This window comes from Phyllobates terribilis, unplaced genomic scaffold (genome assembly GCF_046119375.1).
Source record: "Phyllobates terribilis strain yellow unplaced genomic scaffold, ASM4611937v1 Scaffold_11__3_contigs__length_659146591, whole genome shotgun sequence".
Classification (NCBI taxonomy): Eukaryota; Metazoa; Chordata; class Amphibia; order Anura; family Dendrobatidae; genus Phyllobates; species Phyllobates terribilis.
The window spans coordinates 562,177,060-562,198,096 of record NW_027362771.1 but is presented as its reverse complement, the minus strand read 5'-3'; the positions used below and the strand labels follow the sequence as shown (position 1 = coordinate 562,198,096).

At 46.6% G+C, this 21,037-nt stretch overlaps 30 non-coding genes and 1 pseudogene across 30 annotated transcripts; 14 read left to right on the top strand and 17 right to left on the bottom strand.

Annotated features, from left to right (window-relative positions):
* The first annotated feature begins 141 nt into the window (after positions 1–141).
* LOC141168429 (U4 spliceosomal RNA) lies at positions 142–282 on the top strand. Its single transcript, XR_012252166.1, has one exon. It is a non-coding gene; the product is annotated as a U4 spliceosomal RNA (small nuclear RNA).
* A 280-nt stretch (positions 283–562) lies between these two features.
* LOC141168216 (U4 spliceosomal RNA) lies at positions 563–703 on the top strand. The gene has a single exon (XR_012251961.1). It is a non-coding gene; the product is annotated as a U4 spliceosomal RNA (small nuclear RNA).
* Positions 704–982: 279 nt separating this feature from the next.
* Positions 983–1,123, top strand: LOC141168212 (U4 spliceosomal RNA). The gene has a single exon (XR_012251957.1). It is a non-coding gene; the product is annotated as a U4 spliceosomal RNA (small nuclear RNA).
* Positions 1,124–1,403: 280 nt separating this feature from the next.
* Positions 1,404–1,544, top strand: LOC141167845 (U4 spliceosomal RNA). Its single transcript, XR_012251632.1, has one exon. It is a non-coding gene; the product is annotated as a U4 spliceosomal RNA (small nuclear RNA).
* A 279-nt stretch (positions 1,545–1,823) lies between these two features.
* LOC141167696 (U4 spliceosomal RNA) lies at positions 1,824–1,964 on the top strand. Its single transcript, XR_012251489.1, has one exon. It is a non-coding gene; the product is annotated as a U4 spliceosomal RNA (small nuclear RNA).
* Positions 1,965–2,244: 280 nt separating this feature from the next.
* Positions 2,245–2,385, top strand: LOC141167680 (U4 spliceosomal RNA). The gene has a single exon (XR_012251472.1). It is a non-coding gene; the product is annotated as a U4 spliceosomal RNA (small nuclear RNA).
* Positions 2,386–2,665: 280 nt separating this feature from the next.
* LOC141168419 (U4 spliceosomal RNA) lies at positions 2,666–2,806 on the top strand. Its single transcript, XR_012252156.1, has one exon. It is a non-coding gene; the product is annotated as a U4 spliceosomal RNA (small nuclear RNA).
* A 282-nt stretch (positions 2,807–3,088) lies between these two features.
* Positions 3,089–3,229, top strand: LOC141168534 (U4 spliceosomal RNA). The gene has a single exon (XR_012252268.1). It is a non-coding gene; the product is annotated as a U4 spliceosomal RNA (small nuclear RNA).
* Positions 3,230–3,509: 280 nt separating this feature from the next.
* On the top strand, positions 3,510–3,650 carry LOC141167730 (U4 spliceosomal RNA). Its single transcript, XR_012251521.1, has one exon. It is a non-coding gene; the product is annotated as a U4 spliceosomal RNA (small nuclear RNA).
* Positions 3,651–3,925: 275 nt separating this feature from the next.
* Positions 3,926–4,066, top strand: LOC141167818 (U4 spliceosomal RNA). Its single transcript, XR_012251607.1, has one exon. It is a non-coding gene; the product is annotated as a U4 spliceosomal RNA (small nuclear RNA).
* A 280-nt stretch (positions 4,067–4,346) lies between these two features.
* On the top strand, positions 4,347–4,487 carry LOC141167718 (U4 spliceosomal RNA). Its single transcript, XR_012251510.1, has one exon. It is a non-coding gene; the product is annotated as a U4 spliceosomal RNA (small nuclear RNA).
* Positions 4,488–4,767: 280 nt separating this feature from the next.
* On the top strand, positions 4,768–4,908 carry LOC141168382 (U4 spliceosomal RNA). Its single transcript, XR_012252120.1, has one exon. It is a non-coding gene; the product is annotated as a U4 spliceosomal RNA (small nuclear RNA).
* Positions 4,909–5,193: 285 nt separating this feature from the next.
* Positions 5,194–5,334, top strand: LOC141168183 (U4 spliceosomal RNA). The gene has a single exon (XR_012251930.1). It is a non-coding gene; the product is annotated as a U4 spliceosomal RNA (small nuclear RNA).
* Positions 5,335–5,614: 280 nt separating this feature from the next.
* LOC141167951 (U4 spliceosomal RNA) lies at positions 5,615–5,754 on the top strand. Its single transcript, XR_012251731.1, has one exon. It is a non-coding gene; the product is annotated as a U4 spliceosomal RNA (small nuclear RNA).
* A 4,140-nt stretch (positions 5,755–9,894) lies between these two features.
* Positions 9,895–10,024, bottom strand: LOC141167972 (U4 spliceosomal RNA; annotated as a pseudogene).
* A 279-nt stretch (positions 10,025–10,303) lies between these two features.
* Positions 10,304–10,444, bottom strand: LOC141167669 (U4 spliceosomal RNA). Its single transcript, XR_012251461.1, has one exon. It is a non-coding gene; the product is annotated as a U4 spliceosomal RNA (small nuclear RNA).
* Positions 10,445–10,724: 280 nt separating this feature from the next.
* LOC141167750 (U4 spliceosomal RNA) lies at positions 10,725–10,865 on the bottom strand. The gene has a single exon (XR_012251541.1). It is a non-coding gene; the product is annotated as a U4 spliceosomal RNA (small nuclear RNA).
* Positions 10,866–11,145: 280 nt separating this feature from the next.
* Positions 11,146–11,286, bottom strand: LOC141167894 (U4 spliceosomal RNA). Its single transcript, XR_012251678.1, has one exon. It is a non-coding gene; the product is annotated as a U4 spliceosomal RNA (small nuclear RNA).
* A 281-nt stretch (positions 11,287–11,567) lies between these two features.
* Positions 11,568–11,708, bottom strand: LOC141167712 (U4 spliceosomal RNA). Its single transcript, XR_012251504.1, has one exon. It is a non-coding gene; the product is annotated as a U4 spliceosomal RNA (small nuclear RNA).
* Positions 11,709–11,988: 280 nt separating this feature from the next.
* Positions 11,989–12,129, bottom strand: LOC141168174 (U4 spliceosomal RNA). Its single transcript, XR_012251922.1, has one exon. It is a non-coding gene; the product is annotated as a U4 spliceosomal RNA (small nuclear RNA).
* A 281-nt stretch (positions 12,130–12,410) lies between these two features.
* On the bottom strand, positions 12,411–12,551 carry LOC141167727 (U4 spliceosomal RNA). The gene has a single exon (XR_012251518.1). It is a non-coding gene; the product is annotated as a U4 spliceosomal RNA (small nuclear RNA).
* A 280-nt stretch (positions 12,552–12,831) lies between these two features.
* On the bottom strand, positions 12,832–12,972 carry LOC141167886 (U4 spliceosomal RNA). The gene has a single exon (XR_012251671.1). It is a non-coding gene; the product is annotated as a U4 spliceosomal RNA (small nuclear RNA).
* A 280-nt stretch (positions 12,973–13,252) lies between these two features.
* LOC141167877 (U4 spliceosomal RNA) lies at positions 13,253–13,393 on the bottom strand. The gene has a single exon (XR_012251662.1). It is a non-coding gene; the product is annotated as a U4 spliceosomal RNA (small nuclear RNA).
* A 279-nt stretch (positions 13,394–13,672) lies between these two features.
* Positions 13,673–13,813, bottom strand: LOC141168519 (U4 spliceosomal RNA). Its single transcript, XR_012252253.1, has one exon. It is a non-coding gene; the product is annotated as a U4 spliceosomal RNA (small nuclear RNA).
* Positions 13,814–14,093: 280 nt separating this feature from the next.
* Positions 14,094–14,234, bottom strand: LOC141167647 (U4 spliceosomal RNA). The gene has a single exon (XR_012251440.1). It is a non-coding gene; the product is annotated as a U4 spliceosomal RNA (small nuclear RNA).
* A 280-nt stretch (positions 14,235–14,514) lies between these two features.
* LOC141168250 (U4 spliceosomal RNA) lies at positions 14,515–14,655 on the bottom strand. Its single transcript, XR_012251994.1, has one exon. It is a non-coding gene; the product is annotated as a U4 spliceosomal RNA (small nuclear RNA).
* A 280-nt stretch (positions 14,656–14,935) lies between these two features.
* LOC141168356 (U4 spliceosomal RNA) lies at positions 14,936–15,076 on the bottom strand. The gene has a single exon (XR_012252094.1). It is a non-coding gene; the product is annotated as a U4 spliceosomal RNA (small nuclear RNA).
* Positions 15,077–15,356: 280 nt separating this feature from the next.
* Positions 15,357–15,497, bottom strand: LOC141168337 (U4 spliceosomal RNA). The gene has a single exon (XR_012252076.1). It is a non-coding gene; the product is annotated as a U4 spliceosomal RNA (small nuclear RNA).
* Positions 15,498–15,777: 280 nt separating this feature from the next.
* Positions 15,778–15,918, bottom strand: LOC141168379 (U4 spliceosomal RNA). Its single transcript, XR_012252116.1, has one exon. It is a non-coding gene; the product is annotated as a U4 spliceosomal RNA (small nuclear RNA).
* A 280-nt stretch (positions 15,919–16,198) lies between these two features.
* Positions 16,199–16,339, bottom strand: LOC141167946 (U4 spliceosomal RNA). The gene has a single exon (XR_012251726.1). It is a non-coding gene; the product is annotated as a U4 spliceosomal RNA (small nuclear RNA).
* A 273-nt stretch (positions 16,340–16,612) lies between these two features.
* LOC141167791 (U4 spliceosomal RNA) lies at positions 16,613–16,753 on the bottom strand. Its single transcript, XR_012251581.1, has one exon. It is a non-coding gene; the product is annotated as a U4 spliceosomal RNA (small nuclear RNA).
* Positions 16,754–21,037: the final 4,284 nt, after the last annotated feature.

The window sequence follows — 21,037 nt, the reverse complement described above, 5'->3', positions numbered from 1 at the left end:
GACCTCTTCCCTGAGACCTCAGACTGCAAATGCCAGGATGCCTTGCGGCAGCGGGGGAAGGGCAGTGGTCATTTGGTACTCACCATGGTTTAAACGAGCTCTTCCTAGAAGTGGGGATTTCTTGGTCACCTGAGTAACTTTAACTTTGCGCAGTGGCAGTATCGTAGCCCATGAGATTTAACCGAGGCGTGATTGTTGCTAATTGAAAACTTTTCCCAATGTCCCGCCATGATGACTTGAAATACAGTCACCATCGGCAATTTTTGTTGGTCTCTCAGGAGACTTAATCCATGGTATGCAAATGACAGAGTGTTAGCTCCTCCCAATTGGGAAAGGAAATCTTGCGCCCCACAGCATCGTATTGATGATTTTCGCTTGGAACAGGAGAGAGCTAGATGATCTGCCTGCAATGTCCAAAAATGACGTCTTCCCTGAGCCCTCAGACTGCAACTACCAGGATGCCTTGCGGCAGCGGAGGAAGGGCAGTGGTCAATTGGAACTAACCATGGCTTAAACAAGCTCCTCTTGGAAGTCGGGATTTCTTGGTCTCCTGAGTTACTTTAACTTTGCGCAGTGGCAGTATCGTAGCCCATGAGGTTTAACCGAGGCGTGATTATTGCTAATTGAAAACTTTTCCCAATACCCTGCCATGATGAATAGAAATACAGTCAGCATAGGCAATTTTTGTTGGTCTCTCAGGAGACTTAATCCATGGTATGCAAATGACAGAGTGTTAGTTCCTCCTAGTGGGGAAAGTAAATGTTGTGCCGCACTGCATCGTATTGATGGTTTTCGCTTGGAGCAGGAGAGAGCGAGCTGATCTTCCCACAATGGCCAAAAATGACCTCTTCCCTGTGCCCTCAGACTACAACTGCAGGATGCCTTGCGGTAGCGGGGGAAGGGCAGTGGTCAATTGGACCTCACCATGGCTTAAACGAGCTCTTCCTGGAAGTAGGGATTTCTTGGTCACCAGAGTTACTTTAACTTTGCGCAGTGGCAGTATCGTAGCCCATGAGGTTTAACCGAGGCGTGATTATTGCTAATTGAAAACTTTTCCCAATACCCCGCCATGATGACTTGAAATACAGTCACTATAGGCAATTTTTGTTGGTCCCTCAGGAGACTTAATCCATGGTATGCAAATGACAGAGTGTTAGCTCATCCCAGTGGGGAAAGGAAATGTTGTGCCACACTGCATAGTATTGATGGTTTTTGCTTGGAGCAGGATAGATCGAGCTGATCTGCCCGCAATGGCCAAAAATGACCTCTTCCCTGACCACTCAGACAGCAAATGCCAGGATGTCTTGCGGCAGCAGGGGAAGGGCAGTGGTCACTTGGAATTCACCATGGCTTAAACAAGCTCTTCCTGGAAGTGGGGATTTCTTGGTCACCTGAGTTACTTTCACTTTGCGCAGTGGCAGTATCTTAGCCCATGATGTTTAACCGAGGCATGATTATTGCTAATTGAAAACTTTTCCCAATAGCCCACCCTGATGATTTGAAGTATAGTCAGCACCGGCAATTTTTGTTGGTCTCTCAGGAGACTTAATCCATGGTATGCAAATGACAGAGTGTTAGCTCCTCCCAGTGGGGAAAAGAAATGTTGTTGCGCACTGCATCGTATTGATGGTTTTCGCTTGGAACAGGAGAGAGCGAGCTGATCTGCCCGCAATGGCCAAAAATGACCTCTTCCCTGAGCCCTCAGACTGCAACTGCCAGGATGCCTTGCGGCAGCGGGGGAAGGGCAGTGGTCATATGGAACTCACCATGGCTTAAAGAGCTCTTCCTCGAAGTGGGGTTTTCATGGTCACATGAGTTACTTTAACTTTGTGCAGTGGCAGTATCTTAGCCCAGGAGGTTTAACTGAGGCGTGATTATTGCTAATTGAAAACTTTTACAAATAGCCTGCCATGATGACTAGAAATACAGTCAGCATCGGCAATTTTTGTTGGTCTCTCGGGAGACTTAATCCATGGTATGCAAATGACAGAGTGTTAGCTCCTCCCAATTGGGAAAGGAAATCTTGCGCCCCACTGCATCGTATTGATGATTTTCGCTTGGAACAGGAGAGAGCTAGATGATCTGCCTGCAATGTCCAAAAATGATCTCTTCCCTGAGCCCTCAGACTGCAACTCCCAGGATGCTTTGCGGCAGCGGAGGAAGGGCAGTGGTCATTTGGAACTCACCATGGCGTAAACGAGCTCTTCCTGGAAGTGTGGATTTCTTGGTCACCTGAGTTACTTTAACTTTGCGCAGTGGCAGTATCGTAGCCTATGAGGTTTAACTGAGGCGTGTTTATTGCTAATTGAAAACTTTTCTCAATATCCCGCCATGATAACTTGAAATACCGTCAGCATTGGCAATTTTTGTTTTGCTCTCAGGAGACTTAATCCATGGTATGCAAATGACAAAGTGTTAGCTCTTCCCAATTGGGATTGGAAATCTTGCACCCCACAGCATCGTATTGATGATTTTTGCTTGGAACAGGAGAGAGCTAGATGATCTGCCTGCAATGTCCAAAAATGACCTCTTCCCTGAGCCCTCAGACTGCAACTCCCAAGAAGCTTTGTGGCAGCGGAGGAAGGGCAGTGGTCATTTGGAACTCACCATGGCTTAAACGAGCACTTCCTGGAAGTGGGGATTTCTTGGTCACCTGAGTATCTTTAACTTTGCGCAGTGGCAGTATCGTAGCCCATGAGGTTTAACCGAGACGTGATTATTGCTAATTTAAAACTTTTCCCAATACCCTGCCATGATGACTTGAAATACAGTCAGCATAGGCAATTTTTGTTGGTCTCTCAGGAGACTTAATCCATGGTATGCAAATGACAGAGTGTTAGCTCCTCTTAGTGGGGGGAAAAGAAATCTTGAGCCCTACAGCATCGTATTGATGATTTTTGCTTGGAGCAGGAGAGATTGAGCTGATCTGCCTGCAATGGCCAAAAATGACCTCTTCCCTGAGCACTCAGACTGCAACTTCCAGGATGCTTTGCGGCAGCGGAGGAAGGGCAGTTGTCATTTGGAACTCACCATGGCTTAAAAAAGCTTTTCCTAGAACCTGGGATTTCTTGGTCACCTGAGTTACTTTAACTTTGCGCAGTGGCAGTATCGTAGCCCATGAGATGTAACCGAGGCGTGATTATTGCTAATTGAAAACTTTTCCCAATATCTCGCTATGATGATTTGAAATACAGTCAGCATAGGCAATTTTTGTTGGTCTCTCAGGAGACTTAACACTCTGTCATTTGCATACCAGGGATTATTTACTCCCAATTGGGAAAGGAAATCTTGCGCCCCACAGCATCGTATTGATGATTTTCACTTGGAGCAGGAGAGAGCGATCTTATCTGCCCGCAATGGCCAAAAATGACCTCTTCCCTGAGCCCTCAGATTGCAACTGCCAGGATGCCTTACGGTAGCGGGGGAAGGGCAGTGGTCATTTGGAACTCACCATGGCTTAAACGAGCTCTTCCTGGAAGTGGAGATTTCTTGGTCACCTGAGTTACTTTAACTTTGTGCAGTGGCAGTATCGTAGCCTATGAGGTTTAACCGAGGCATGATTATTGCTAATTGAAAACTTTTCCCAATATCCCGCCATGATGACTTGAAATACAGTCAGCATCGGCAAATTTTGATGGTCTCTCAGGAGACTTAATCCATGTTATGCAAATGATAGAGTGTTAGCTCCTCCCAATTGGGAAAGGAAATGTTTTTGCCACGCTCCATAGTATTGATGGTTTATGCTTGGAGCAGGAGAGATCGAGCTGATCTGCCCGCAATGGCCAAAAATGACCTCTTCCCTGAGCCCTAAGACTGCAACTCCCAGTATGCTTTTCTGTAGCGGAGGATGGGCAGTGATCATTTGAAACTCACCATGGCTTAAACAAGCTCTTCCTGGAAGTGGGGATTTCTTGGTCACCTGAGTTACTTTACGTAGTGGTAGTATCGTAGCCCATGAGTTTTAACCGAGGCGTGATTATTGTTAATTGAAAACTTTTCCCAATATCCCGCCATGATGACTTGAAATACAGTCAGCATAGGCAATTTTTGTTGGTCTCTCAGGAGACTTAATCCATGGTATGCAAATGACAGAGTTTTAGCTCCTCCCAGTGGGGAAAGGAAGTCTTGCGCCCCATAGCATCGTATTGATGATTTTCGCTTGGAGCAGGAGAGATCGAGCTGCTCTGCCGGCAATGGCCAAAAATGACCTCTTCTCTGAGCACTCAGACTGTAACTCCCAGGATGCTTTGCGTAAGCGGAGGAAGGGCAGTGGTCATTTGGAACTCACCATGGCTTAAACAAGCTTTTTCTAGAATCTGGGATTTCTTGGTCACCTGAGTTGCTTTAACTTTGCGCAGTGGCAGTATCGTAGCCCATGAGGTTTAACCGAGGCATGATTATTGCTAATTGAAAACTTTTCCCAATATCCTGCCATGATGACTTGAAATACAGTCAGCATAGGCAATTTTTGTTGGTCTCTCAGGAGACTTAATCCATAATATGCAAATGACCGAGTGTTAGCTCCTCCCAGTGGGGAAAGGAAATGTTGCTCCGCACTGCATCGTATTGACGGTTTTCACTTGGAGCAGGAGAGAGCGAGCTGATCTGCCTGCAATGGCCAAAAATGACCTCTTCCCTGAGCCCTAAGACTGCAACTGCCAGGATGCCTTGCGGTAGCGGGGGAAGGGCAGTGGTCAATTGGAACTCACCATGGCTTAAACGAGTTCTTCCTGGAAGTGGGGATTTCTTGGTCACCTGAGTTACTTTAACTTTGCGCAGTGGCAGTATCGTAGCCCATGAGGTTTAACCGAGGCGTGATTATTGCTAATTGAAAACTTTTCCCAATATCCCGCCATGATGACTTGAAATACAGTCAGCATCGGCAATTTTTGTTGGTCTCTCAGGAGACTTAATCCATGGTATGCAAATGACAGAGTGTTAGCTCCTCCCAGTGGGGGAAAGGAAATCTTGCGCCCTACAGCATCGTATTGATGATTTTCGCTTGGAGCAGGAGAGATCGAGTTGATCTGCCTGCAATTGCCAAAAATGACCTTTTCCCTGAGCACTCAGACTGCAACTCCCAGGATGCTTTGCGGCAGCGGAGGAAGGGCAGTGGTCATTAAGAACTCACCATGGCTTAAACAAGGTTTTCCTACAACCTGGTATTTCTTGGTCACCTGAGTGAGTTACTTTAACTGTGCGCAGTGGCAGTATCGTAGCCCATGAGGTTTAACCGAGGCGTGATTATTGCTAATTGAAAACTTTTCCCAATACCCCGCCATGAAGACTTGAAATACAGTCAGCATAGGCAATTTTTGTTGGTCTCTCAGGAGACTTAATCCATGGTATGCAAATGACAGAGTGTTAGCTCCTCCCAGTGAGGAAAGGAAATGTTGTTCCGCACTGCATCGTATTGATGGTTTTTGCTTGGAGCAGTAGAGAGAGAGCTGATCTGCTCGCAATGGCCAAAAATGACCTCTTCCCTGAGCCCTCAGACTGCAACTCCCAGGATGCTTTGTGGCAGCGGAGGAAGGGCAGTGGTCATTTGGAACTCACCATGGCTTAAAGGAGTACTTCCTGGAAGTGGGACTTTCTTGGTCACCTGAGTAACTTTAACTTTGCGCAATGGCAGTATCGTAGCCCATGAGGTTTAACAGAGGCGTGATTATTGCTAATTGAAAACTTTTCCGAATACCCTGCCATGATAAGTTGAAATATAGTCAGCACAGGCAATTTTGTTGGTCTCTCAGGAGACTTAATCCATGGTATGCAAATGACAGAGTGTTAGCTCCCCCCAGTGGGGAAAGGAAATCCAGGGGAGGAGTCCTGAGGAGATAATTTGCATATTCCCTCTGCATTTTCGGGTAAGTGAAGAGTCTCCGCGAGCTCAAAGAACACTGGATTTTGGCTGTTGGAGCTGAAAAGAGGACATCGGTAAACATTTTGAAGCTTTTTTTTTAAGCTTTTTTTTAACTGTTTTTAGAACATTAACAGTAAGAACATGGAAGAGTCCAGGAGCCTTTTGGTGAGCTGCATATCCTGCTACATGTTCTCAGACTTGCCAGTGGAAAAGCCAAACTTCACATGCCAGAAATGCAAGCCTGTTGGAGGAAAAGTTGCGAAATCTAGAAGAGAGGTTAACTACCTTGAAAATTATTAAGGAAGGTGAAGAGTTCTTAGACAGAGCAGAATTATCTCTTCATGATTCAGAAAGAGAAGAAATTCGAACTGCACCTGACGAAACAGAGGAATGGAAGCATGTGACCCACAGAAGCAGGAGGATCGAGAGGCAGTCAACACCCATACTGCTCAGGAACCAGTACCAGGCTCTCACGCAGGAGAACCATGAAGAAATACAGCAAAATAAGACTTTGCCAGCAATGAATAACCTTGTAAGCCCTCAGAATCCTCCTGGATGGAGAAAGCAGAATGTTGTGAAGAATAAACGGAGAGTGGTGGTCATGGGGGATTCCCTGTTAAGAGGAACAGAGGCCGCTATCTGCAGACCAGACATAACCTCAAGAGAAATGTGCTGTCTTCCAGGAGCAAAAATTAAAGATGTGTCTGACAGGATATCAAGACTCTTCAGACCTACAGATCACTACCCATTCCTGCTAATACATGTGGGGACAAATGACACCGCAAGAAAAGACCTGGAAACCATCTGCAGTGACTTTGAAGACTTAGGCAAGAAAGTGAAAGAATTAGGTGGTCTTCTCATCCATCCTCCAAGTGGATGGCCATGGAACAATGAGGTGGAATAAGATTCTACAGGTGAACAACTGGATATGTCGATGGTGCCATCAACAAGGATTTGGATTTCTGGATCACGGAATGAATTACCTATACGATGGACTACTTGCTAGAGATGGGGTGCACCTTAGGAAGACTGGAAAACATGTATTTGGAAGTCGCCTTGCTAAACTCATCAGGAGAGCTTTAAACTAGAACAATGTGGGAAGGGAAGCAAAAGGCCAGAAAAAGCCATACAGCTGACAAATACTATTGAGATCTCTGCTACTGGAAGTGGAAAGGAAGAACAAAGACAAAACAATTTAAATAATAAAAATATGGGAGGAAGAGAAACCAATCACAAACTAAAATGTTTTTATACAAATGCACAAAGCATGGGCAAAAAACAAGGAGAATTGGAACTACTAATGCAGGAAAAGAAATATGATGTCATTGGAATCACTGAAACTTGGTGGGACGATACACATGATTGGAATAAAAGGCTAAAAGGATACAACTTATTTGCAAGAAACAGACTTGATAAACGAGGAGGAGGTGTTGCATTGTATGTTAGAAAAGCGTATATCTGCACAGAGATTGAAGCTTCAGAGACTGGGAGTTCTGTGGAAACTGTTTGGGTAAGAATACAAGGAGAGAACAACGGAAAGGACACCATTGTAGGCATTTACTACAGGCCACCTGGGCAAGCTGAAGATATGGATGAACTCTTTATGTATCAAATGACCAAGTTCTGCAAAAAATATGACGTAGTGGTCATGGGAGATTTCAACTATCCAGACATTTGTTGGGAATCTCTCTCAAGTAAAACTAACAGGTCAAGCAAATTCTTATCCTCTCTTGCTGACAACTTTATCTTCCAAAAGGTAGGGGAGAAAACAAGGGGATCTGCTACTTTGGATCTAATCCTTATAAACAGGGAGGAAATGGTTGAGGAGGTAAAGGTGGCTGGGACCCTAGGAGGCAGCGATCATGCTATTATAGAATTTTGGATAACTAGAGGAGGAAGACATGTGAAGACTCAAACTTCAAGGTTAGATTTTAGAAAGACAGATTTTAAGAGACTCAGAAAGAGAATAGGAGGGATCCAATGGCTGGATGTCCTTAAGGACAAAAATGTCCAGGAAGGATGGGAAATTTTTAAAAATGAGATTCTCAAAGCACAATCGTTAACAATCCCAAAAAGTAGGAAGAATGGGATGCATTTAAGGAAACCAGGATGGATGAACACAGAACTTAAACACATGCTAAAAAGAAAGAAAGAAATGTTTATTAAATGGAAAGAGGGAGGCATATCTAAAGAAGATTATAATGCAGTCTGCAGATCCTGTAGGGCACGTGTCAGGTTAGCTAAAGCTGACAATGAATTAAGGCTTGCAAGAGATGTCAAAAGCAATAAAAAAGGATTTTGGGGGTATGTCAAAAGTAAAAGAAAAGTCAAAGATGCTATAGGATTTTTACAGGATGAAAATGGAGAAATGGTAAGAGAGGATGTTGAGAAGGCCGAACTTTTTAATTCCTATTTTGCATCTGTTTTCTCTCAGAAAGAAAATGTAACATCAACTGAACTTCACTGTCCTTTTAAAGGAATAGAGGAATCCAAGTTATCTGCAAACAGAAAGATTGTGAGGGAATATTTAGCTAACATAAATCAGTTCAAGTCTCCAGGTCCAGATGAATTACACCCCAGAGTACTGAAGGAGATCGTAGAAGAAATTTTAGAACCACTCTCCATAATCTTTGAAAATTCTTGGAGAACAGGAGAAGTCCCAGAAGACTGGAGAAGAGCAAATGTTGTTCCTATCTTCAAAAAGGGGAAGAAGGTGGACCCAGGGAACTATAGGCCGGTGAGTCTGACTTCTATACCAGGAAAGATCTTTGAACAAATTATTAAACAACATGCATGTAAGTACATGGATAAGAATGAAGTGATTAACCAGAGTCAGCATGGGTTTGTAACTAACAAGTCATGTCAGACTAACTTAATTTCCTTCTATGACAGAATCACTGACTGGGTGGATCAGGGAAATGCTGTAGATATAGTATATCTTGACTTCAGCAAAGCATTTGACAAAGTATCTCACAGCATGCTTATTGAAAAAATGACCAAGTATGCAATGGACCAGGCAACTGTTAGGTGGATTCATAACTGGCTTAGTGATCGGACTCAAAGGGTGGTTGTAAATGGCTTCACATCCAGCTGGATGAATGTCTCAAGTGGGGTACCACAGGGCTCCGTCCTGGGACCTGTATTGTTCAACATCTTTATCAATGATTTAGATGAAGGAATTGAGGGTAAACTGATTAAATTTGCTGATGACACAAAGCTAGGAGGGATAGCTAATACTAGAGAAGAGAGAGAGAGGATTCAAAAAGACCTAAATAAACTGGAGCAGTGGGCAGCAACCAACAGAATGGTTTTTAACAGGGAAAAATGCAAAGTACTACATCTGGGCAATAAAAATGAAAAAAGCATATACAGAATGGGAGGAATAGAGCTAAGCAACAGTACATGTGAAAAAGACTTAGGTATACTAATAGATCATAGACTGAACATGAGTCAACAGTGTGATGCAGCAGCAAAAAAGGCAAATACAATTCTGGGATGTATTAACAGAAGCATACAGTCTAGATCACGTGAAGTCATTATCGGTCTTTACTCCTCTTTGGTCAGACCTCATCTGGAATACTGTGTACAGTTTTGGGCACCACATTTTAAAAAAGACATAGACAAACTGGAGCAAGTTCAGAGAAGAGCGACCAGAATGGTGACTGGTCTGCAAACCATGTCCTATGAGGAACGGTTGCAGGATTTGGGAATGTTTAGCTTGCAAAAAAGAAGACTGAGAGGAGACTTAATAGCTGTCTACAAATATGTCAAGGGCTGTCACATTGTAGAAGGATCATCTTTATTCTCATTTGCACAAGGAAAGACTAGAAGCAATGGGATGAAACTAAATGGTAGGAGACACAGATTAGATATTGGAAAAAACTTTTTGACAGTTAGGGTGATTAATGAGTGGAACAGGCTGCCACGAGAGGTGGTGAGTTCCCCTTCAATGGATGTCTTCAAACAGAGGCTGGACAGACATCTGTCTAAGATGATTTAGTGAATCCTGCTTTGAGCAGGGGGTTGAAACAGATGACCCAGGAGGTCCCTTCTAACTCTACCATTCTATGATTCTATGGCGGGCTATTGGGAAAAGTTTTCAATTAGCAATAATCACGCCTCGGTTAAACCTCATGGGCTACGATACTGCCATTGCGCAAAGTTAAAGTAACTCAGGTGACCAAGAAATCCCAGCTTCCAGGAAGTGCTCGTTTAAGCCATGGTGAGTACCAAATGACCACTGCCCTTCCCGCGCTGCCGCAAGGCATCCTGGCATTTGCAGTCTGAGGGCTCAGGGAAGTGGTCATTTTTGGCCATTGCGGGCAGATCAGCTCGATCTATCCTGCTCCAAGGAAAAAACATCAATACTATGCAGTGTGGCACAACATTTCCTTCCCCACTGGGAGGAGCTAACACTCTGTCATTTGCATACCATGGATTAACTCTCCTGAGGGACCAACAAAAATTGCCTATACTGACTGTATTTCAAGTCATCATGGCGGGGTATTGGGAAAAGTTTTCAATTAGCAATAATCACGCCTCAGTTAAACCCCATGGGCTACGATACTGCCAATGCGCAAAGTTAAAGTAACTCAGGAGACCAAGAAATCCCAGCTTCAAGGAAGAGCTTGTTTAAGCCATGTTTAGTTCCAAATGACCACTGCACTTCCACCGCTGTCGCAAAGCATCCTGGGAGTTGCAGTCTGAGGGCTCAGGGAAAAGGTCAGTTTTGGACATTGCAGGCAGATCATCTAGCTCTCTCCTGTTCCAAGCGAAAATCATCAATACGATGCTGTGGGGTGCAAGATTTCCTTTCCCAATTGGGAGGAGCTAACACTCTGTCATTTGCATACCATGGATTAAGTCTCCTGAGAGACCAACAAAAATTGACGATGCTGACTGTATTTCAAGTCATCATGGCGGGATATTGGGAAAAGTTTTCAATTAGCAATAAACACGCCTCGTTTAAACCTCATGGGCTACGATACTGCCACTGCGCAAAGTTAAAGTAACTCTGGTGACCAAGAAATCCCTACTTCCAGGAAGAGCTCGTTTAAGCCATGGTGCCTTCGAAATGACCACTGCCCTTCCCCCGCTACCGCGAGGCATCCTGGCAGTTACAGCCTGAGGGCTCAGGGAAGAGGTAATTTTTGGCCATTGCGGGCAGATCAGCTCGCTCTCTCCTGCTCAAAGCGAAAACCATCAATACGATGCAGTGCGGAACAACATTTCCTTTCCCCACTTGGAGAAGCTAACACTCAGTCATTTGCATATTATGGATTAAGTCTCCTGAAAGACCAACAAAAATTGCCTAAACTGATTGTATTTCAAGTCATCATGGCGGGGTATTGGGAAAAGTTTTCACTTAGCAATAATCATGCCTCAGTTAAACCTCATGGGCTACGATACTGCCACTACGCAAATTTAAAAGTAACTCAGGAGACCAAGAAATCACCGCTTCCAGGAAGAGCTCGTTTAAGCCATGGTGACTTCCAAATGACCACTGCCCTTCCTCCGCTGCCGCAAAGCATCCTGGGAGTTACAGTCTGAGTGCTCAGAGAAGAGGTCATTTTTGGCCATTGCAGGCAGATCAGCTCGATCTCTCCTGCTCCAAGCGAAAATCATCAATACGATGCTGCGGGGCACAAAATTTCTTTTCCCAATTGGGAGGAGCTAACACTCTGTCATTTGCATACCATGGATTAAGTCTCCTGAGAGACCAACAAAAATTGCCGATGCTGACTGTATTTCAAGTCATCATGGCAGGACATTGGCAAAAGTTTTCAATTAGCAATAATTACTCCTCGGTTAAACCTCATGGGTTACGATACTGCCACTGCGCAAAGTTAAAGTAACTCATGTGACCAAGAAATCCCCACTTCCAGGAAGAGCTCGTTTAAGCCATGGTGAGTTCCAAATGACCACTGCCCTTCCCCCGCTACCGCAAGGCATCCTCGCAGTTGCAGTCTGAGGGCTCAGGGAAGAGGTCATTTTTGTCCATTGCGGGCAGATCAGCTCGCTCTCTCCTGCTCCAAGCGAAAACCATCAATACCATGCAGTGCGGAACAACATTTCCTTTCACCGCTGGGAGGAGCTAACACTCAGTCATTTGCATATTACGGATTAAGTCTCTTGAGAGACCAACAAAAATTGCCTATGCTGACTGTATTTCAAGTCATCATGGTGGAATATTGAGAAAAGTTTTCAATTAGCAATAATCATGCCTCGGTTAAACCTCATGGGCTACGATACTGCCACTGCGCAAAGTTAAAGTAACTCAGGAGACCAAGAAATCCCAACATCCAGGAAGAGCTTGTTTAAGCCATGGTTAGTTCCAAATGACCACTGCCCTTCCCCCGCTGCCACAAAGAATCCTGGTAGTTGCAGTCTGAGGGCTCAGGGAAGAGATCATTTTTTGGACATTGCAGGCAGATCATCTAGCTCTCTCATGTTCCAAGCGAAAATCATCAATACGATGCTGTGGGGCGCAAGATTTCCTTTCCCAATTGGAAAGAGCTAACACTCTGTCATTTGCATACCATGGATTAAGTCTCCTGAGAGACCAACAAAAATTGCCGATGCTGACTATATTTCAAGTCATCATGGTGGAGTATTGAGAAAAATTTTCAATTAGCAATAATCACGCCTTGGTTAAACTTCATGGGCTACGATACTGCCACTGCGCAAAGTTAAAGTAACTCAGGTGACCAAGAAATCCCCACTTCCAGGAAGAGCTCGTTTAAGCCATGGTGAGTTCCAAATGATCACTGCCCTTTCTCCGCTGCCGCAAAGCATCATGGGAGTTGCAGTCTGAGGGCTCAGGGAAGAGGTCATTTTTGGCCATTGTGGGAAGATCAGCTCCCTCTCTCCTGCTCCAAGCAGAAACCATCAATACGATGCAGGGCGGCACACCATTTACTTTCCCTACTGGGAGGAGCTAACACTCTATCATTTGCATACCATGGATTAAGTCTCCTGAGAGACCAACAAAAATTGCCGATGCTGACTGTATTTCAAGTTATCATGACGGGATATTTGTAAAAGTTTTCAATTAGCAATAATCACACCTCAGTTAAACCTCATGGGCTACGATTCTGCCATTTCGCAAAATTAAAGAAACTCAGGAGACCAAGAAATCCCGGCTTCCAGGAAGAGCTCTTTTAAGCCATGGTTAGTTCCAATTGACCACTGCCCTTCCTCCGCTGCCGCAAAGCATCCTGCGAGTTGCAGTCTGAGGGCTCAGGGAAGAGGTCATTTTTGGCCATTGCGGGCAGATCAGCTCGATCTCTCCTGCTCCAAGCAAAAATCATCAATACGATGCTGTGGGGCGCAAGACTTCCTTTCCCCACTGGGAGGAGCTAACACTCTGTCATTTGCATACCATGGATTAAGTCTCCTGAGAGACCAACAAAAATTGTCTATGCTGCATGTATTTCAAGTCATCATGGCGGGATATTGTGAAAAGTTTTCAATTAGCAATAATCACGCCTCAGTTAAACCTCCTGGGCTACGATACTGCCACTGCGCAAAGTTAAAGTAACTCAGGTGACCAAGAAATCCCCACTTCTAGGAAGAGCTCGTTTAAGCCATGGTTAGTCCCAAATGATCACTGGCCTTCCTCCGCTGCCGCAAAGCATCCTGAGAGGTGCAGTGTGAGGGCTCAGGGAAGAGATAATTTTTGGACATTGCAGGCAGATCATCTATCTCTTTCCTGATTCAAGCGAAATCATCAATACTATGCTGTGGGGCTCAAGATTTCCTTTCCCAATTGGGAGAAGCTAACACTCTGTCATTTGCATACCATGGATTAAGTCTCCTGAGAAACCAACAAAAATTGCCGATGATGTCTGTATTTCAAGTCATCATGGCGGGCTATTTGGAAAAATTTTCAATTAGCAATAATCACACCTCGGTTAAACCTCATGGGCTACGACACTGCCACTGCGCAAAGTTAAAGTAACTCAGGTGACCAAGAAATCCCCACTTCCAGGAAGAGCACGTTTAAGCCATAGTGAGTACCAAAGGACCACTGCCCTTCCCCCGCTGCCGCAAGACATCCTGGCACTTGCAGTCTGAGGGCTCAGGGAAGTGGTCATTTTTGGCCATTGTGGGCAGATCAGCTTGATCTATCCTGCTCCAAGCAAAAACCATCAATACTATGCAGTGTGGCACAACATTTCCTTTCCCCACTGGGAGGAGCTAACACTCTGTCATTTGCATACCATGGATTTAGTCTCCTGAGGGACCAACAAAAATTGCCTATACTGACTGTATTTCAAGTCATCATGGCGGGGTATTGGGAAAAGATTTCAATTAGCAATAATCACGCCTCAGTTAATCCTCATGGGCTACGATACTGCCACTGCGCAAAGTTAAAGTAACTCAGGAGACCAAGAAATCCCAGCTTCCAGGAAGAGCTTGTTTAAGCCATGGTTAGTTCCAAATGACCACTGTCCTTGCTCCGCTGCCGCAAAGCATCCTGGGAGTTGCAGTCTGAGGGCTCAGGAAAGAGGTCATTTTTGGACATTGCAGGCAGATCATCTAGCTCTCTCCTGTTCCAAGCGAAAATCATCTATACGATGCTGTGGGGCGAAAGATTTCCTTTCCCAATTGGGAGAAGCTAACACTCTGTCATTTGCATACCATGGATTAAGTCTCCTGAGAGACCAACAAAAATTGCCGATGCTGACTGTATTTCAAGTCATCATGGCGGGGCATTGGGAAAAATTTTCAATTAGCAATAATCACGCCTCGGTTACACCTCATGGGCTACAATACTGCCACTGCACAAAGTTAAAGTAACTCAGGTGACCAAGAAATCCCAGCTTCCAGGAGGAGCTTGTTTAAGCCATGGTGAGTTCCAAATGACCACTGCACTTCCTCCGCTGCCGCAAAGCATCCTGGGAGTTGCAGTCTGAGGGCTCAGGGAAGAGGTCATTTTTGGACATTGCAGGCAGATCATCTAGCTCTCTCCTGTTCCAAGCGAAAATCGTCAATACGATGCTGTGGGGCGCAAGATTTCTTTTCCCAATGGGGAGGAGCTAACACTCTGTCATTTGCATACCATGGATTAAGTCTCCTGAGAGACCAACAAAATTTGCCGATGCTGACTCTATTTGAAATCATCATGGCGGGATATTGGGAAAAGTTTTCAATTAGCAATAATCACGCCTCGGTTAAACCTCATGGGCTATGATCCTGCCACTGCGCAAAATTATAGTAACTCAGGTGACCAAGAAATCCCCACTTCCAGAAAGAGCTCGTTTTCGCGATGGTAAGTTCCAAATGACCACTGCCCTTCCCCCGCTACCGCAAGGCATCCTGGCAGTTGCAGTCTGAGGGCTCAGGGAAGAGGTAATTTTTGGCCATTGCGGGCAGATCAGCTCGCTCTCTCCTGCTCCAAGCGAAAACCATCAATACGATGCAGTGCGGAACAACATTTCCTTTCCCCACTGGGAGGAGCTAACACTTAGTCATTTACATATTATGGATTAAGTCTCCTGAGAGACCCACAAAAATTGCCTATACTGACTGTATTTCAAGTCATCATGGCGGGGCATTGGGAAAAGTTTTCAATTAGCAATAATCACGCCTCTGTTAAACCTCATGGGCTACGATACTGCCACTGCGCAAAGTTAAAGTAACTCAGCAGACCAAGAAATCCCAGCTGCCAGGAAGAACTTGTTTAAGCCATGGTTAGTTCCAAATGACAAATGCTCTTCCTCCGCTGCCGCAAAGCATCCTGGGAGTTACAGTCTGAGTGCTCAGAGAAGAGGTCATTTTAGGCCATTGCGGGCAGATCAGCTCGATCTCTCCTGCTCCAAGCGAAAATCATCAATACGATGCTGTGGGGCGCAAGACTTCCTTTCCCCACTGGGAAGAGCTAACACTCTGTCATTTTCATACCATGGATTAAGTCTCCTGAGAGACCAACAAAAATTGTCTATGCTGACTGAATTTCAATTCATCATGGCGGGCTATTGGGAAAAGTTTTCAATTAGCAATAATCACGCCTCGGTTAAACCTCATGGGCTACGATACTGCCACTGCGCAAAGTTAAAGTAACTCAGGTGACCATGAAATTACCAATTCCATGAAGAGCTCGTTTTAGCCATGGTGAGTTACATATGACCACTGCACTTCCTCCGCTGCCGCCAAGCATCCTGGAATTTGCAGTCTGAGGGCTCAGTGAGGAGGTAATTTTTGGCCATTGCGGGCAGAACAGCTCGCTCTCTCCTGGTCCAAGCGAAAACCATCAATACGATGCAGTGCGGCACAACATTTACTTTCTCCACTGGGAGGAGCTAACACTCTGTCATTTGCATACCACAGATTAAGTCTCCTGAGAAACCAACAAAAATTGCCAATGCTGACTGTATTTCAAGTCATCATGACGGGGTATTGGGAAAAGTTTTCAATTAACAATAATCACACATTGGTTAAACCTCATGGGCTACGATACTGCCACTGTGTAAAGTAACTCAGGTGACCAAGAAATCCCCACTTCCAGGAAGAGCTTGTTTAAGCCATGGTGAGTACCAAATGATCACTGCCCTTCCTCCGCTGCCGCAAAGCATCCTGGGAGTTGCAGTCTGAGGGCTCAGGGAAGAGGTCATTTTTGGACATTGCAGGCAGATCATCTAGCTCTCTCCTGTTGCAAGCGAAAATCATCAATATGATGCTGTGGGGAGCAAGATTTCCTTTCCAATTGGGAGGAGCTAACACTCTGTCATTTGCATACCATGGATTAAGTCTCCTGAGAAACCAAAAAAAATTGCCGAAGATGTCTGTATTTCAAGTCATCATGGCGAGCTATTGGGAAAAGTTTTCAATTAGAAATAATCACGCCTCGGTTAAACCTCATGGGCTACGATGCTGCCACTGCGCAAAGCTAAAGTAACGCAGGAGACTAAGAAATCCCCACTTCCAGGACGAGCTCGTGTAAGCCATGGTGAGTTCCAAATGACCACTGCCTTTCCCCAGCTGCCGCAAGGCATCCTGGCAGTTGCAGTGTTAGGGCTCAGGGATGAGATCATTTTTGGCCATTTCGGGCAGTTGAGCTGGCTCTCTCCTGCTCCAAGCAAAAAGCATCAATACTATGCAGTGTGGCACAACATTTCCTTCTCCCACTGGGAGGAGCTAACACTCTGTCATTTGCATACCTCTGCGCAAAGTTGAAGTAACTCAGCTGACCCAGAAATCCCAGGTTCTAGAAAAAGCTTGTTTAAGCCATGGTGAGTTCCAAGTGACCACTGCCCTTCCTCCGCTGCCGCAAAGCATCCTGGGAGTTACAGTCTGAGTGCTCAGAGAAGAGGCAGGGGATACCGGGAGCCGGATGGCTGGTGGAATGCTAGGGGTTCTAGTCTCAGTGTGGCGGCGACCCGGTCCGTGGCTCAGGGTGGTCAAACCAGTGGCAGTCTTAGGTAATAACAATGTCCGACTTCGCCACCCGTGGATTGCGGTCAGTGGGGACCGCCGCTGCGCTGCAGACCGCTGAGGCTGATGTTGTTTGCGCAGCTGAGTATGGGATAACTCCCCACGGGAGAAGTATTGCCTCAGGGCAGCTAATGTGAGAGATGATGGGAGTGATGGTGTCAGCGTCCCAGTGCTAATGGTGCTGGTGCGGCAAGGAATCACAGAGACGTGTGGTGCAGTTCAGGGTCTTTACTGATGGTACAAGGCAGACCCTCCCGGGAGTTCTGGCTAGTATAAGGGGCCTGGTCAGTCTGTGAGCATGCAGGAGTTCCCCTGGCCAGGTGGAGTTGTAGGCCTCCCCGTTTATCTGCACTCTTCCTGGCTACCTTGCTGTCAGCGGTTACAAGTAGCCCACGTCCCTGAGTATACCGTGTGGTGCTTACCCGTATGGCTGGTGACTCGGGGCCTTCTGTTAGCCTCCGCTCCTGGATGGCGGCGCTGGTCCCTTCTTTGTGACTGAGCCTCCGGGCTTCTATGGCCAGAGGACATGGAATCCCCTGCCGGCTGGTTTCTGCTGCTGGGTATATATCAGTGCCCACAGCCTCGGACTCCTGTGTCCGGTTTTTAGTGTCTTCAGCCAGGGCAAGCTATATGTCTGCTCACAGCCCCTGGACTTCAGTTGCTGCTCCTACAGAGCTCCTGATGTATCTTTCCCTGTCTGCAGCTTCACTCTAGGCTCTGACTGACCTAATCCCGCCCCAGACCCAGTTTATAAGGGCAGATTCCTCCCCTCCCAGGTCTGGGCGGGCCATGTTGCATGCTTAGGGCTCCTGACCAGAGAAACCTCCCACTTGCTCCCAGACATAATATCTCTATTACTGTGGTAACCAGACCCCTGGGGTGCCACATTCCCCCCTAGTAAATTATAGTACTCCGGGACTAAACACATTTTTAAAGAAACATAAATACAAGGTATAACAATAACAAGACAACATATTTACAAGAAGCTTTAGTTCTTTAAAGGTCACGGCGTGTCCGTAACCGGGTGTCCATACCACCCAAGGTGAAGTTTGTAAAACAAGGGGGTGTCCATGTCACCCCAGGTGAAACTTTAAGCGAAGTAGGGGACCTGTCCAAAGCAAACCCCTTGCGTTGGCCTTGGGCGTGGCTGCAAGGGTAGACTAACTACTTTGGGCCGCAAGGAGGCCACGCCAGACAGGTTTTCTCTTCTGCGGCCGTCTTCGCAAAAGGCACCAAGGTGCAACTATCTACAAAACTGTTCCGGTTATCCAGTGTCCATAACCTGTTAGTCCAAATAAATCTGCAGGGTAACTGAGAAACATAATTAGTAACAGGCAACAAACATATACCATAAACAGTTAACAGATAAATTCACAGTGCATTAGTTTATATTCTCCAGCGAGCGGGCATCTGACCTCTAGTGACTCTAGTGGACCTACGGAGCTCACTAACTGGTTCTGCACTACAGGGTGTAGGGGAGGTTGTAGGTAAGCTGGGCAGCTGTCTGCGCACTCTTTGGCTCACTAGGGGCATGGCAGGCTCACTACTAGCAGAGGGTTGATCCTCCTGTACTGCTGGTGTGGACTCTTCTGCCTCTTGGGCTGGCTGCTTTTCCAGCTCTACCAGTTTCTCTGTAGGCACTTGCGGGGCTGGCTGGAGAAAGGTGAGGACGGGTACCACGACAGCGCCGTTTACTTGTGTCCAAGACCGGGGGAAGTCTCCGAGTACGGTACTGATCATTTCTTCCCTTTCCTCTGCGGGTTGAGGGTTTTCTTGATATTCTTCAGGGCTTTGCAGCTGCTCGGGACACTTCTTCAGGTGGTCTCTGGAGACAATGGCTGTGGTTTCTCCTCCATCCTTACTGATTACGCAGATTTTTGGGTTCTCATGGCTTGATGGCAGTACGGTGTACGGGTCCTTCTCCCACTGGTCGTCCAACTTGTGGAGCCGCCTCTTCCTCTTCAAGACCTGCTCTCCAGGTACCAGGGGAACAGCGGGAGCATACTGGTTATAAGCCTTCTCTTGCCTTTCTCTAGCTTGAGACAGACTTCGCTCGACACTCTCCTGTACTTTCCGATACTGCTGCTGCCGTTCTCTATCCCAGTCTGCCTCTGGCGAGGTGTCCTCAGGCGTCAGGACTCCCATATCCAGGTCAATAGGCAGCTTACCAGGTCTTGCTCTCATTAGGTAAGCCGGGGTACAGTTGGTGGAACCTACAGGGATGTGGTTATACAGGTCCACCAGATCGGGCAGTTTCTCAGGCCACAGACTGTGTTCTTCCAGGGGCAATGTTTTTTGCAGATCTATCACCACCTGGTTCATCTTCTCGCAGAGTCCATTGGTTTGAGGGTGATAGGGCGTTGTTCTTATCTTCTTGCAGCCATACAGTTTGCAGAACTCCTGGAAGACCTCCGCTTCGAAGGCTGGTCCTTGGTCTGTCAACACTTGGTCCGGGTACCCGTGTGGATGGCAGAAGTGCTGCTGGAAGGCTCTAGCTGCTGTTTGAGCCATTAAGTCCTTGACCGGGACCACTACCAGGAACCGGGAGTAATGATCTACGATTGTGAGGGCGTAGACATACCCAGATCTGCTTGGAGCCAGTTTCACATGGTCCAGGGCTGCCAGTTCCAGTGGCTGTCTGGTGATGATGGGCTGCAGGGGAGTCTTCTGGCTGGCACGGTCTTTTCTTCTCACGTAGCACGGGCCACAGTCTCTGCACCACCTCTCGATGGCTCCTCTCATGCCTACCCAGTAGAACCGTTCACGCAACAAGAACTCCAGCTTCTTCCATCCGAAATGCCCTGCTCCGTTGTGGTAAGCCTCCAGAACCATAGCCGCGTCTCGTCTTGGGACCACTACCTGCCAGGTCAACTCATGTGTTCGAGAGTTAACCATTCTCCGGCACAGCTTCTCCCTGTAGAGGAACAGCTTACTTTTCTCCTTCCACAGTTGCTTGGTCTCCTCCGGAGCATCTGGGTCAAGACGGGCATCGGCCTGGGTCAGCATTTCCTTCACCAAATGGACTGCGGGATCACTGTCTTGCGTCTCCGCCCAGTTGTAGTGAGGCAAGGGATTGAACGTCACGGAGCGCCTGTCCTTCACACGGTGGGAATACAGGGTAATCCCATGACGGTGGAACGCAGGGAGCTCAACTTCTTCCAGATCTTCTGGATCTTCCCCTACGTCCGGTAAGTTCGGCATTCTAGACAGGGCATCCGCGTTGGCATTTGAGCGTCCTGCTCGGTATTTGATGGTGAATTCAAAGTTGGACAGGCGGGCCATCCATCTCTGTTCCAGGACACCGAGCCCTGCAGTGTCCAGGTGTGTCAACGGGTTGTTATCCATGTACACGGTGAATTTGGAGGAGGCAAGGTAATGCTTGAAACGTTCGGTCACTGCCCACACTACTGCCAGGAACTCCAGCTTGAATGAGCTATAATTCTCAGGGTTCCTCTCCGTGGGCCGTAGCTTTCGGCTGGCGTAAGCGATTACCCGTTCTTTCCCTTGCTGGATCTGGGACAGTACGGCTCCTAGCCCGATGTTGCTTGCGTCCGTGTGGAGGATAAAGGGCTGGCTGTAGTCTGGATATGCCAGGATTTCATCCCCCATGAGGGCCATCTTCAACTGGCAGAAGGACTCCTCTTCCAGCTTTTCCCACCTGAAGGGCGGCTTCTGGTTTTTGGCTTTCCGAGATTGACCTATCAGGAGTTCCTGCATAGGGGCTGCCATTTTGGTGAAACC